The following is a 14,627-nucleotide window of genomic DNA, read 5'->3' on the forward strand; positions in this document are numbered from 1 at the left end:
ATAATGATCGACTTTTGTAACAGTTATTTCTGGTACACTAACCTCCAAAATCTGACAAGACATTACCAAATCCAATATTAAACCTTTACTATTAAGAATCTCGTTGTACTGGGTTAGCTCAAAGTAATTCAATAAATTTAATAGAGGCACAACTTTTTTGTTACACACTGAATTAGAACGACTACATTGCCAAAATTCAGGAACGTTGAAATCACCAAGTATTATCATTTTAGAGTTGGACAGACAATCCAATGACATTAAGGATTCTAAGAATAGCAGATATTCGTCGATGGAAATCTTAGGAGGAATATACACCAAGACGATATAAAGAAAAGTTCCAGTAGCATCCCTACATTTCACTATTACTACATCAATATTTATAAGTCTACCAAAATCCTCTACCAAGGAGCGTATATTAACTCTACTGACCTGCAAATTATTACGAGCTGCAATAAGGACACCCCCACCACGTGACTTTGACGTTTCTTCAAAGTTCCGATCAGCTCTAAAGACACTGAAATTATTTAAATCAATTATTTCGCCGTCTGTCACCCCTGAATTAAGCCATGTTTCAGTCAAAGCAAATATATCATACTTCATCCAGGTCGACGATATTAAGAGATCCGTGGCTTTAGTGTTAAGCCCTCTCACATTTTGGTAATATATACTTAAAGCCGATTGAGCCTCAGGACTATTCACACGAGTATTAGTCAATGCAGAAAAGGATTATTAATTTGCACGTTTGAAAAAAGGTCTTGTTTAAATTTATCTAAAGCAATTTTGTACGATGTACACTTATTATACTCCCAAGCTGCATGATTTCCGCATATATTTTCTGGGCGACTACGCATGTTCTTACAATTAATACATCGAACTTTCTCAGATATGTCAGAAGTTTCTCGTGAAATGGGGCATTCATTAATTTTATGCTTCTCAGCACACATCGGGCAACTGAGCTCATTTTTGCATTGTCTGCTACTATGGAAAAATCCATTACACCTATAACATCTGGGTACTGTTACCGCATCATACACTGTACATGGATTCAGGCCTACTAGCACATGGCCAGATTTTAAAAGTAAATTGTAAGTTCTGATGTCCACTTCAATGTCTGCTTGATATATTTCTTTATTTGAGTGGGTCGGCCAAAAACGAATTAATTTATACACGAAAGACTGATTAAATAAGTCGGGATTTTGTTTTTTTAAATAAGTTACAATTAACTCTTTGGAAATATCTTTTGACATTCCTACCACCCTAACTGACGGACGCAATGGTTCAACTTCCTTGATTTTATAATTCTCTGCAAGATTAACTGCCGCTATTTCTTTAAATTTCTTACCATCTGATTCATCCTGACAGGAAATAATTAAACCCCCACTTGAAACTTGTTTGACATGTGTAATAGCAATTTTCTCATCAATAAAATTAACATTCTTTAATACATCAGATCTGGTTTGGGTTACAGACTGAGCTGCATTCTTAGGCTTAACAACGATTTTTTTATCGCTTGTGAGTGTAGAAGCATAACTAGCAGGAATATTATTTTCGACTGTTGAAAGTTTTACGGGAGAAGTGGACAGATTTTTCCCAGATGTCAGCAATTTGACAAGGTCAATATTGCTATCTTTCAAATTATTCACTTCGGCACGGACAGATTTAATCTCATCAAAAACACCTTGAAATTCACCCCTAAATTTTTCAAAACACCTTTCCAGAATTGCATCAACGACTGAGGCAGAGTGGGCAGAAAATGTTTTAAAATATTCATCACAATCGGCACAGAGAATTTTAATATGAGAAGGCATTCTTCGGGCTCTGTCTGCAGCCGTGGCCATGTCTGCAGGCACAGCCAAACACGTATAATGCATAGGACGATTGCATCCATCACAAGTAAGCGAGATTTCAGAATTTACTTCAGCTGAGCAACCAGGACACTTCCCATCCATTTTGAAACAATTTCATTAAGCATTAATCAAATCCACAATCAACAAATACAATTGGAAAAAGCACAAAACTACAAAATTAACTTCCACTGTACACTTAAATTCCAAATAGAACTAGACATACAGGAAAAATAAAGGCAAATAATTACTAAAGAGTTTAAGAATAAGCAAGTGCAGTTCGAATACAGAAATAACCAAAAAATTTAATGTAAACAAACCTTAAAGTGACAGCTCTGATGGTCCCAGGAAGCGAGCGCCAAGAGGCGCGGCCGCCGTGCGAAACACCAACGTAAACAAAACAAAGTTATTAAAACAATTTGCTCACTGCACACAAATTAACAATTACAGGCAGCTAAATTACTGCGAGGCCCCTTCAGACTATGCTGATGGTGACGAAAAACAGTACCTAGAAAATTTACAGCCACTATAACACTAGAATTAGTCAATAAATTTTGCACGACACTCAACCATTTTGACACATTTTTAATATAAATTCTTCAGAAACGTCACTTTTGAAGTGTTTTCTTGTACTTTTAAGCCACTCAGATACCCTACGGGCTCGGAAAGTGCAACGAAACCATCAAATTTCAAGTGGAAACTGTATTTTTGTCGATTTTTATTGAATTTGAACTATATTTCAACGTTTTTTGATGGTTCTGAGCCACCAAACACACTTAAAGCATGCAGAATCGACTCAGAATAGGAAAAGGAGACGTTTAGGTCAATTTTATGCATTCTGGCGTTCGTAGATACAAGAAAACTGTTAAAATTCTTCAGAAACGTCGCTTTTGAAGTGTTTTCTTGTACTTTTAAGCCACTCAGATACCCTACCGGCTCGGAAAGTGCAACGAAACCATCAAATTTTAGCTAGAAACTGTATTTTTGTCGATTTTTATTGAATTTGAACTATATTTCAACGTTTTTTGATGGTTCTGAGCCACCAAACACACTTAAAGCATGCAGAATCGACTCAGAATAGGAAAAGGAGACGTTTAGGTCAATTTTATGCATTCTGGCGTTCGTAGATACAAGAAAACTGTTAAAATTCTTCAGAAACGTCACTTTTGAAGTGTTTTCTTGTACTTTTAAGCCACTCAGATACCCTACGGGCTCGGAAAGTGCAACGAAACCATCAAATTTTAGCTAGAAACTGTATTTTTGTCGATTTTTATTGAATTTGAACTATATTTCAACGTTTTTTGATGGTTCTGAGCCACCAAACACACTTAAAGCATGCAGAATCGACTCAGAATAGGAAAAGGAGACGTTTAGGTCAATTTTATGCATTCTGGCGTTCGTAGATACAAGAAAACTGTTAAAATTCTTCAGAAACGTCACTTTTGAAGTGTTTTCTTGTACTTTTAAGCCTCTCAGATACCCTACGGGCTCGGAAAGTGCAACGAAACCATCAAATTTTAGCTAGAAACTGTATTTTTGTCGATTTTTATTGAATTTGAACTATATTTCAACGTTTTTTGATGGTTCTGAGCCACCAAACACACTTAAAGCATGCAGAATCGACTCAGAATAGGAAAAAGAGACGTTTAGGTCAATTTTATGCATTCTGGCGTTCGTAGATACAAGAAAACTGTTAAAATTCTTCAGAAACGTCACTTTTGAAGTGTTTTCTTGTACTTTTAAGCCACTCAGATACCCTACGGGCTCGGAAAGTGCAACGAAACCATCAAATTTTAGCTAGAAACTGTATTTTTGTCGATTTTTATTGAATTTGAACTATATTTCAACGTTTTTTGATGGTTCTGAGCCACCAAACACACTTAAAGCATGCAGAATCGACTCAGAATAGGAAAAGGAGACGTTTAGGTCAATTTTATGCATTCTGGCGTTCGTAGATACAAGAAAACTGTTAAAATTCTTCAGAAACGTCACTTTTGAAGTGTTTTCTTGTACTTTTAAGCCACTCAGATACCCTACGGGCTCGGAAAGTGCAACGAAACCATCAAATTTTAGCTAGAAACTGTATTTTTGTCGATTTTTATTGAATTTGAACTATATTTCAACGTTTTTTGATGGTTCTGAGCCACCAAACACACTTAAAGCATGCAGAATCGACTCAGAATAGGAAAAGGAGACGTTTAGGTCAATTTTATGCATTCTGGCGTTCGTAGATACAAGAAAACTGTTAAAATTCTTCAGAAACGTCACTTTTGAAGTGTTTTCTTGTACTTTTAAGCCACTCAGATACCCTACGGGCTCGGAAAGTGCAACGAAACCATCAAATTTTAGCTAGAAACTGTATTTTTGTCGATTTTTATTGAATTTGAACTATATTTCAACGTTTTTTGATGGTTCTGAGCCACCAAACACACTTAAAGCATGCAGAATCGACTCAGAATAGGAAAAGGAGACGTTTAGGTCAATTTTATGCATTCTGGCGTTCGTAGATACAAGAAAACTGTTAAAATTCTTCAGAAACGTCACTTTTGAAGTGTTTTCTTGTACTTTTAAGCCACTCAGATACCCTACGGGCTCGGAAAGTGCAACGAAACCATCAAATTTTAGCTAGAAACTGTATTTTTGTCGATTTTTATTGAATTTGAACTATATTTCAACGTTTTTTGATGGTTCTGAGCCACCAAACACACTTAAAGCATGCAGAATCGACTCAGAATAGGAAAAGGAGACGTTTAGGTCAATTTTATGCATTCTGGCGTTCGTAGATACAAGAAAACTGTTAAAATTCTTCAGAAACGTCACTTTTGAAGTGTTTTCTTGTACTTTTAAGCCACTCAGATACCCTACGGGCTCGGAAAGTGCAACGAAACCATCAAATTTTAGCTAGAAACTGTATTTTTGTCGATTTTTATTGAATTTGAACTATATTTCAACGTTTTTTGATGGTTCTGAGCCACCAAACACACTTAAAGCATGCAGAATCGACTCAGAATAGGAAAAGGAGACGTTTAGGTCAATTTTATGCATTCTGGCGTTCGTAGATACAAGAAAACTGTTAAAATTCTTCAGAAACGTCACTTTTGAAGTGTTTTCTTGTACTTTTAAGCCACTCAGATATTCTACGGGCTCGGAAAGTGCAACGAAACCATCAAATTTTAGCTAGAAACTGTATTTTTGTCGATTTTAATTGAATTTGAACTATATTTCAACGTTTTTTGATGGTTCTGAGCCACCAAACACACTTAAAGCATGCAGAATCGACTCAGAATAGGAAAAGGAGACGTTTAGGTCAATTTTATGCATTCTGGCGTTCGTAGATACAAGAAAACTGTTAAAATTCTTCAGAAACGTCACTTTTGAACTGTTTTCTTGTACTTTTAAGCCACTCAGATACCCTACGGGCTCGGAAAGTGCAACGAAACCATCAAATTTTAGCTAGAAACTGTATTTTTGTCGATTTTTATTGAATTTGAACTATATTTCAACGTTTTTGATGGTTCTGAGCCACCAAACACACTTAAAGCATGCAGAATCGACTCAGAATAGGAAAAGGAGACGTTTAGGTCAATTTTATGCATTCTGGCGTTCGTAGATACAAGAAAACTGTTAAAATTCTTCAGAAACGTCACTTTTGAAGTGTTTTCTTGTACTTTTAAGCCAATCAGATACCCTACGGGCTCGGAAAGTGCAACGAAACCCATAAAATTTTAGCTAGAAACTGTATTTTTGTCGATTTTTATTGAATTTGAACTATATTTCAACGTTTTTTGATGGTTCTGAGCCACCAAACACACTTAAAGCATGCAGAATCGACTCAGAATAGGAAAAGGAGACGTTTAGGTCAATTTTATGCATTCTGGCGTTCGTAGATACAAGAAAACTGTTAAAATTCTTCAGAAACGTCACTTTTGAAGTGTTTTCTTGCACTTTTAAGCCAATCAGATACCCTACGGGCTCGGAAAGTGCAACGAAACCATCAAATTTTAGCTAGAAACTGTATTTTTGTCGATTTTTATTGAATTTGAACTATATTTCAACGTTTTTTGATGGTTCTGAGCCACCAAACACACTTAAAGCATGCAGAATCGACTCAGAATAGGAAAAGGAGACGTTTAGGTCAATTTTATGCATTCTGGCGTTCGTAGATACAAGAAAACTGTTAAAATTCTTCAGAAACGTCACTTTTGAAGTGTTTTCTTGCACTTTTAAGCCAATCAGATACCCTACCGGCTCGGAAAGTGCAACGAAACCATCAAATTTTAGCTAGAAACTGTATTTTTGTCGATTTTTATTGAATTTGAACTATATTTCAACGTTTTTTGATGGTTCTGAGCCACCAAACACACTTAAAGCATGCAGCATCGACTCAGAATAGGAAAAGGAGACGTTTAGGTCAATTTTATGCATTCTGGCGTTCGTAGATACAAGAAAACTGTTAAAATTCTTCAGAAACGTCACTTTTGAAGTGTTTTCTTGTACTTTTAAGCCAATCAGATACCCTACGGGCTCGGAAAGTGCAACGAAACCATAAAATTTTAGCTAGAAACTGTATTTTTGTCGATTTTTATTGAATTTGAACTATATTTCAACGTTTTTTGATGGTTCTGAGCCACCAAACACACTTAAAGCATGCAGAATCGACTCAGAATAGGAAAAGGAGACGTTTAGGTCAATTTTATGCATTCTGGCGTTCGTAGATACAAGAAAACTGTTAAAATTCTTCAGAAACGTCACTTTTGAAGTGTTTTCTTGCACTTTTAAGCCAATCAGATACCCTACGGGCTCGGAAAGTGCAACGAAACCATCAAATTTTAGCTAGAAAGTGTATTTTTGTCGATTTTTATTGAATTTGAACTATATTTCAACGTTTTTTGATGGTTCTGAGCCACCAAACACACTTAAAGCATGCAGAATCGACTCAGAATAGGAAAAGGAGACGTTTAGGTCAATTTTATGCATTCTGGCGTTCGTAGATACAAGAAAACTGTAAAATTCTTCAGAAACTTCACTTTTGAAGTGTTTTTCTTGTACTTTTAAGCCAATCAGATACCCTACCGGCTCGGAAAGTGCAACGAAACCATCAAATTTTAGCTAGAAACTGTATTTTTGTCGATTTTTATTGAATTTCAACTATATTTCAACGTTTTTTGATGGTTCTGAGCCACCAAACACACTTAAAGCATGCAGCATCGACTCAGAATAGGAAAAGGAGACGTTTAGGTCAATTTTATGCATTCTGGCGTTCGTAGATACAAGAAAACTGTTAAAATTCTTCAGAAACGTCACTTTTGAAGTGTTTTCTTGTACTTTTAAGCCAATCAGATACCCTACGGGCTCGGAAAGTGCAACGAAACCATAAAATTTTAGCTAGAAACTGTATTTTTGTCGATTTTTATTGAATTTGAACTATATTTCAACGTTTTTTGAAGGTTCTGAGCCACCAAACACACTTAAAGCATGCAGAATCGACTCAGAATAGGAAAAGGAGACGTTTAGGTCAATTTTATGCATTCTGGCGTTCGTAGATACAAGAAAACTGTTAAAATTCTTCAGAAACGTCACTTTTGAAGTGTTTTCTTGTACTTTTAAGCCAATCAGATACCCTACGGGCTCGGAAAGTGCAACGAAACCATCAAATTTTAGCTAGAAACTGTATTTTTGTCGATTTTTATTGAATTTGAACTATATTTCAACGTTTTTTGATGGTTCTGAGCCACCAAACACACTTAAAGCATGCAGCATCGACTCAGAATAGGAAAAGGAGACGTTTAGGTCAATTTTATGCATTCTGGCGTTCGTAGATACAAGAAAACTGTTAAAATTCTTCAGAAACGTCACTTTTGAAGTGTTTTCTTGTACTTTTAAGCCAATCAGATACCCTACGGGCTCGGAAAGTGCAACGAAACCATAAAATTTTAGCTAGAAACTGTATTTTTGTCGATTTTTATTGAATTTGAACTATATTTCAACGTTTTTTGATGGTTCTGAGCCACCAAACACACTTAAAGCATGCAGAATCGACTCAGAATAGGAAAAGGAGACGTTTAGGTCAATTTTATGCATTCTGGCGTTCGTAGATACAAGAAAACTGTTAAAATTCTTCAGAAACGTCACTTTTGAAGTGTTTTCTTGCACTTTTAAGCCAATCAGATACCCTACGGGCTCGGAAAGTGCAACGAAACCATCAAATTTTAGCTAGAAACTGTATTTTTGTCGATTTTTATTGAATTTGAACTATATTTCAACGTTTTTTGATGGTTCTGAGCCACCAAACACACTTAAAGCATGCAGAATCGACTCAGAATAGGAAAAGGAGACGTTTAGGTCAATTTTATGCATTCTGGCGTTCGTAGATACAAGAAAACTGTTAAAATTCTTCAGAAACGTCACTTTTGAAGTGTTTTCTTGTACTTTTAAGCCAATCAGATACCCTACGGGCTCGGAAAGTGCAACGAAACCATAAAATTTTAGCTAGAAACTGTATTTTTGTCGATTTTTATTGAATTTGAACTATATTTCAACGTTTTTTGATGGTTCTGAGCCACCAAACACACTTAAAGCATGCAGAATCGACTCAGAATAGGAAAAGGAGACGTTTAGGTCAATTTTATGCATTCTGGCGTTCGTAGATACAAGAAAACTGTTAAAATTCTTCAGAAACGTCACTTTTGAAGTGTTTTCTTGTACTTTTAAGCCAATCAGATACCCGACGGGCTCGGAAAGTGCAACGAAACCATCAAATTTTAGCTAGAAACTGTATTTTTGTCGATTTTTATTGAATTTGAACTATATTTCAACGTTTTTTGATGGTTCTGAGCCACCAAACACACTTAAAGCATGCAGAATCGACTCAGAATAGGAAAAGGAGACGTTTAGGTCAATTTTATGCATTCTGGCGTTCGTAGATACAAGAAAACTGTTAAAATTCTTCAGAAACGTCACTTTTGAAGTGTTTTCTTGTACTTTTAAGCCAATCAGATACCCTACGGGCTCGGAAAGTGCAACGAAACCATCAAATTTTAGCTAGAAACTGTATTTTTGTCGATTTTTATTGAATTTGAACTATATTTCAACGTTTTTTGATGGTTCTGAGCCACCAAACACACTTAAAGCATGCAGAATCGACTCAGAATAGGAAAAGGAGACGTTTAGGTCAATTTTATGCATTCTGGCGTTCGTAGATACAAGAAAACTGTTAAAATTCTTCAGAAACGTCACTTTTGAAGTGTTTTCTTGTACTTTTAAGCCAATCAGATACCCTACGGGCTCGGAAAGTGCAACGAAACCATCAAATTTTAGCTAGAAACTGTATTTTTGTCGATTTTTATTGAATTTGAACTATATTTCAACGTTTTTTGATGGTTCTGAGCCACCAAACACACTTAAAGCATGCAGAATCGACTCAGAATAGGAAAAGGAGACGTTTAGGTCAATTTTATGCATTCTGGCGTTCGTAGATACAAGAAAACTGTTAAAATTCTTCAGAAACGTCACTTTTGAAGTGTTTTCTTGCACTTTTAAGCCAATCAGATACCCTACGGGCTCGGAAAGTGCAACGAAACCATCAAATTTTAGCTAGAAAGTGTATTTTTGTCGATTTTTATTGAATTTGAACTATATTTCAACGTTTTTTGATGGTTCTGAGCCACCAAACACACTTAAAGCATGCAGAATCGACTCAGAATAGGAAAAGGAGACGTTTAGGTCAATTTTATGCATTCTGGCGTTCGTAGATACAAGAAAACTGTTAAAATTCTTCAGAAACTTCACTTTTGAAGTGTTTTCTTGTACTTTTAAGCCAATCAGATACCCTACCGGCTCGGAAAGTGCAACGAAACCATCAAATTTTAGCTAGAAACTGTATTTTTGTCGATTTTTATTGAATTTCAACTATATTTCAACGTTTTTTGATGGTTCTGAGCCACCAAACACACTTAAAGCATGCAGCATCGACTCAGAATAGGAAAAGGAGACGTTTAGGTCAATTTTATGCATTCTGGCGTTCGTAGATACAAGAAAACTGTTAAAATTCTTCAGAAACGTCACTTTTGAAATGTTTTCTTGTACTTTTAAGCCAATCAGATACCCTACGGGCTCGGAAAGTGCAACGAAACCATAAAATTTTAGCTAGAAACTGTATTTTTGTCGATTTTTATTGAATTTGAACTATATTTCAACGTTTTTTGATGGTTCTGAGCCACCAAACACACTTAAAGCATGCAGAATCGACTCAGAATAGGAAAAGGAGACGTTTAGGTCAATTTTATGCATTCTGGCGTTCGTAGATACAAGAAAACTGTTAAAATTCTTCAGAAACGTCACTTTTGAAGTGTTTTCTTGTACTTTTAAGCCAATCAGATACCCTACGGGCTCGGAAAGTGCAACGAAACCATCAAATTTTAGCTAGAAACTGTATTTTTGTCGATTTTTATTGAATTTGAACTATATTTCAACGTTTTTTGATGGTTCTGAGCCACCAAACACACTTAAAGCATGCAGCATCGACTCAGAATAGGAAAAGGAGACGTTTAGGTCAATTTTATGCATTCTGGCGTTCGTAGATACAAGAAAACTGTTAAAATTCTTCAGAAACGTCACTTTTGAAGTGTTTTCTTGTACTTTTAAGCCAATCAGATACCCTACGGGCTCGGAAAGTGCAACGAAACCATAAAATTTTAGCTAGAAACTGTATTTTTGTCGATTTTTATTGAATTTGAACTATATTTCAACGTTTTTTGATGGTTCTGAGCCACCAAACACACTTAAAGCATGCAGAATCGACTCAGAATAGGAAAAGGAGACGTTTAGGTCAATTTTATGCATTCTGGCGTTCGTAGATACAAGAAAACTGTTAAAATTCTTCAGAAACGTCACTTTTGAAGTGTTTTCTTGTACTTTTAAGCCAATCAGATACCCTACGGGCTCGGAAAGTGCAACGAAACCATCAAATTTTAGCTAGAAACTGTATTTTTGTCGATTTTTATTGAATTTGAACTATATTTCAACGTTTTTTGATGGTTCTGAGCCACCAAACACACTTAAAGCATGCAGAATCGACTCAGAATAGGAAAAGGAGACGTTTAGGTCAATTTTATGCATTCTGGCGTTCGTAGATACAAGAAAACTGTTAAAATTCTTCAGAAACGTCACTTTTGAAGTGTTTTCTTGTACTTTTAAGCCAATCAGATACCCTACGGGCTCGGAAAGTGCAACGAAACCATAAAATTTTAGCTAGAAACTGTATTTTTGTCGATTTTTATTGAATTTGAACTATATTTCAACGTTTTTTGATGGTTCTGAGCCACCAAACACACTTAAAGCATGCAGAATCGACTCAGAATAGGAAAAGGAGACGTTTAGGTCAATTTTATGCATTCTGGCGTTCGTAGATACAAGAAAACTGTTAAAATTCTTCAGAAACGTCACTTTTGAAGTGTTTTCTTGTACTTTTAAGCCAATCAGATACCCTACGGGCTCGGAAAGTGCAACGAAACCATCAAATTTTAGCTAGAAACTGTATTTTTGTCGATTTTTATTGAATTTGAACTATATTTCAACGTTTTTTGATGGTTCTGAGCCACCAAACACACTTAAAGCATGCAGAATCGACTCAGAATAGGAAAAGGAGACGTTTAGGTCAATTTTATGCATTCTGGCGTTCGTAGATACAAGAAAACTGTTAAAATTCTTCAGAAACGTCACTTTTGAAGTGTTTTCTTGCACTTTTAAGCCAATCAGATACCCTACGGGCTCGGAAAGTGCAACGAAACCATCAAATTTTAGCTAGAAACTGTATTTTTGTCGATTTTTATTGAATTTGAACTATATTTCAACGTTTTTTGATGGTTCTGAGCCACCAAACACACTTAAAGCATGCAGAATCGACTCAGAATAGGAAAAGGAGACGTTTAGGTCAATTTTATGCATTCTGGCGTTCGTAGATACAAGAAAACTGTTAAAATTCTTCAGAAACGTCACTTTTGAAGTGTTTTCTTGTACTTTTAAGCCAATCAGATACCCTACGGGCTCGGAAAGTGCAACGAAACCATAAAATTTTAGCTAGAAACTGTATTTTTGTCGATTTTTATTGAATTTGAACTATATTTCAACGTTTTTTGATGGTTCTGAGCCACCAAACACACTTAAAGCATGCAGAATCGACTCAGAATAGGAAAAGGAGACGTTTAGGTCAATTTTATGCATTCTGGCGTTCGTAGATACAAGAAAACTGTTAAAATTCTTCAGAAACGTCACTTTTGAAGTGTTTTCTTGTACTTTTAAGCCAATCAGATACCCTACGGGCTCGGAAAGTGCAACGAAACCATCAAATTTTAGCTAGAAACTGTATTTTTGTCGATTTTTATTGAATTTGAACTATATTTCAACGTTTTTTGATGGTTCTGAGCCACCAAACACACTTAAAGCATGCAGAATCGACTCAGAATAGGAAAAGGAGACGTTTAGGTCAATTTTATGCATTCTGGCGTTCGTAGATACAAGAAAACTGTTAAAATTCTTCAGAAACGTCACTTTTGAAGTGTTTTCTTGCACTTTTAAGCCAATCAGATACCCTACGGGCTCGGAAAGTGCAACGAAACCATCAAATTTTAGCTAGAAACTGTATTTTTGTCGATTTTTATTGAATTTGAACTATATTTCAACGTTTTTTGATGGTTCTGAGCCACCAAACACACTTAAAGCATGCAGAATCGACTCAGAATAGGAAAAGGAGACGTTTAGGTCAATTTTATGCATTCTGGCGTTCGTAGATACAAGAAAACTGTTAAAATTCTTCAGAAACGTCACTTTTGAAGTGTTTTCTTGTACTTTTAAGCCAATCAGATACCCTACCGGCTCGGAAAGTGCAACGAAACCATCAAATTTTAGCTAGAAACTGTATTTTTGTCGATTTTTATTGAATTTGAACTATATTTCAACGTTTTTTGATGGTTCTGAGCCACCAAACACACTTAAAGCATGCAGCATCGACTCAGAATAGGAAAAGGAGACGTTTAGGTCAATTTTATGCATTCTGGCGTTCGTAGATACAAGAAAACTGTTAAAATTCTTCAGAAACGTCACTTTTGAAGTGTTTTCTTGTACTTTTAAGCCAATCAGATACCCTACGGGCTCGGAAAGTGCAACGAAACCATAAAATTTTAGCTAGAAACTGTATTTTTGTCGATTTTTATTGAATTAGAACTATATTTCAACGTTTTTTGATGGTTCTGAGCCACCAAACACACTTAAAGCATGCAGAATCGACTCAGAATAGGAAAAGGAGACGTTTAGGTCAATTTTATGCATTCTGGCGTTCGTAGATACAAGAAAACTGTTAAAATTCTTCAGAAACGTCACTTTTGAAGTGTTTTCTTGTACTTTTAAGCCAATCAGATACCCTACGGGCTCGGAAAGTGCAACGAAACCATCAAATTTTAGCTAGAAACTGTATTTTTGTCGATTTTTATTGAATTTGAACTATATTTCAACGTTTTTTGATGGTTCTGAGCCACCAAACACACTTAAAGCATGCAGAATCGACTCAGAATAGGAAAAGGAGACGTTTAGGTCAATTTTATGCATTCTGGCGTTCGTAGATACAAGAAAACTGTTAAAATTCTTCAGAAACGTCACTTTTGAAGTGTTTTCTTGTACTTTTAAGCCAATCAGATACCCTACGGGCTCGGAAAGTGCAACGAAACCATCAAATTTTAGCTAGAAACTGTATTTTTGTCGATTTTTATTGAATTTGAACTATATTTCAACGTTTTTTGATGGTTCTGAGCCACCAAACACACTTAAAGCATGCAGAATCGACTCAGAATAGGAAAAGGAGATGTTTAGGTCAATTTTATGCATTCTGGCGTTCGTAGATACAAGAAAACTGTCAAAATTCTTCAGAAACGTCACTTTTGAAGTGTTTTCTTGTACTTTTAAGCCAATCAGATACCCTACGGGCTCGGAAAGTGCAACGAAACCATCAAATTTTAGCTAGAAACTGTATTTTTGTCGATTTTTATTGAATTTGAAATATATTTCAACGTTTTTTGATGGTTCTGAGCCACCAAACACACTTAAAGCATGCAGAATCGACTCAGAATAGGAAAAGGAGACGTTTAGGTCAATTTTATGCATTCTGGCGTTCGTAGATACAAGAAAACTGTTAAAATTCTTCAGAAACGTCACTTTTGAAGTGTTTTCTTGTACTTTTAAGCCAATCAGATACCCTACGGGCTCGGAAAGTGCAACGAAACCATCAAATTTTAGCTAGAAACTGTATTTTTGTCGATTTTTATTGAATTTGAACTATATTTCAACGTTTTTTGATGGTTCTGAGCCACCAAACACACTTAAAGCATGCAGAATCGACTCAGAATAGGAAAAGGAGACGTTTAGGTCAATTTTATGCATTCTGGCGTTCGTAGATACAAGAAAACTGTTAAAATTCTTCAGAAACGTCACTTTTGAAGTGTTTTCTTGTACTTTTAAGCCAATCAGATACCCTACGGGCTCGGAAAGTGCAACGAAACCATCAAATTTTAGCTAGAAACTGTATTTTTGTCGATTTTTATTGAATTTGAACTATATTTCAACGTTTTTTGATGGTTCTGAGCCACCAAACACACTTAAAGCATGCAGAATCGACTCAGAATAGGAAAAGGAGACGTTTAGGTCAATTTTATGCATTCTGGCGTTCGTAGATACAAGAAAACTGTTAAAATTCTTCAGAAACGTCACTTTTGAAGTGTTTTCTTGTACTTTTAA

Source organism: Zophobas morio, unplaced genomic scaffold, assembly GCF_036711695.1.
Source record: "Zophobas morio isolate AGI-343-1 ecotype UQ-CSIRO unplaced genomic scaffold, CSIRO_AGI_Zmor_V1 ptg000505l, whole genome shotgun sequence".
NCBI classification, from domain to species: domain Eukaryota; kingdom Metazoa; phylum Arthropoda; class Insecta; order Coleoptera; family Tenebrionidae; genus Zophobas; species Zophobas morio.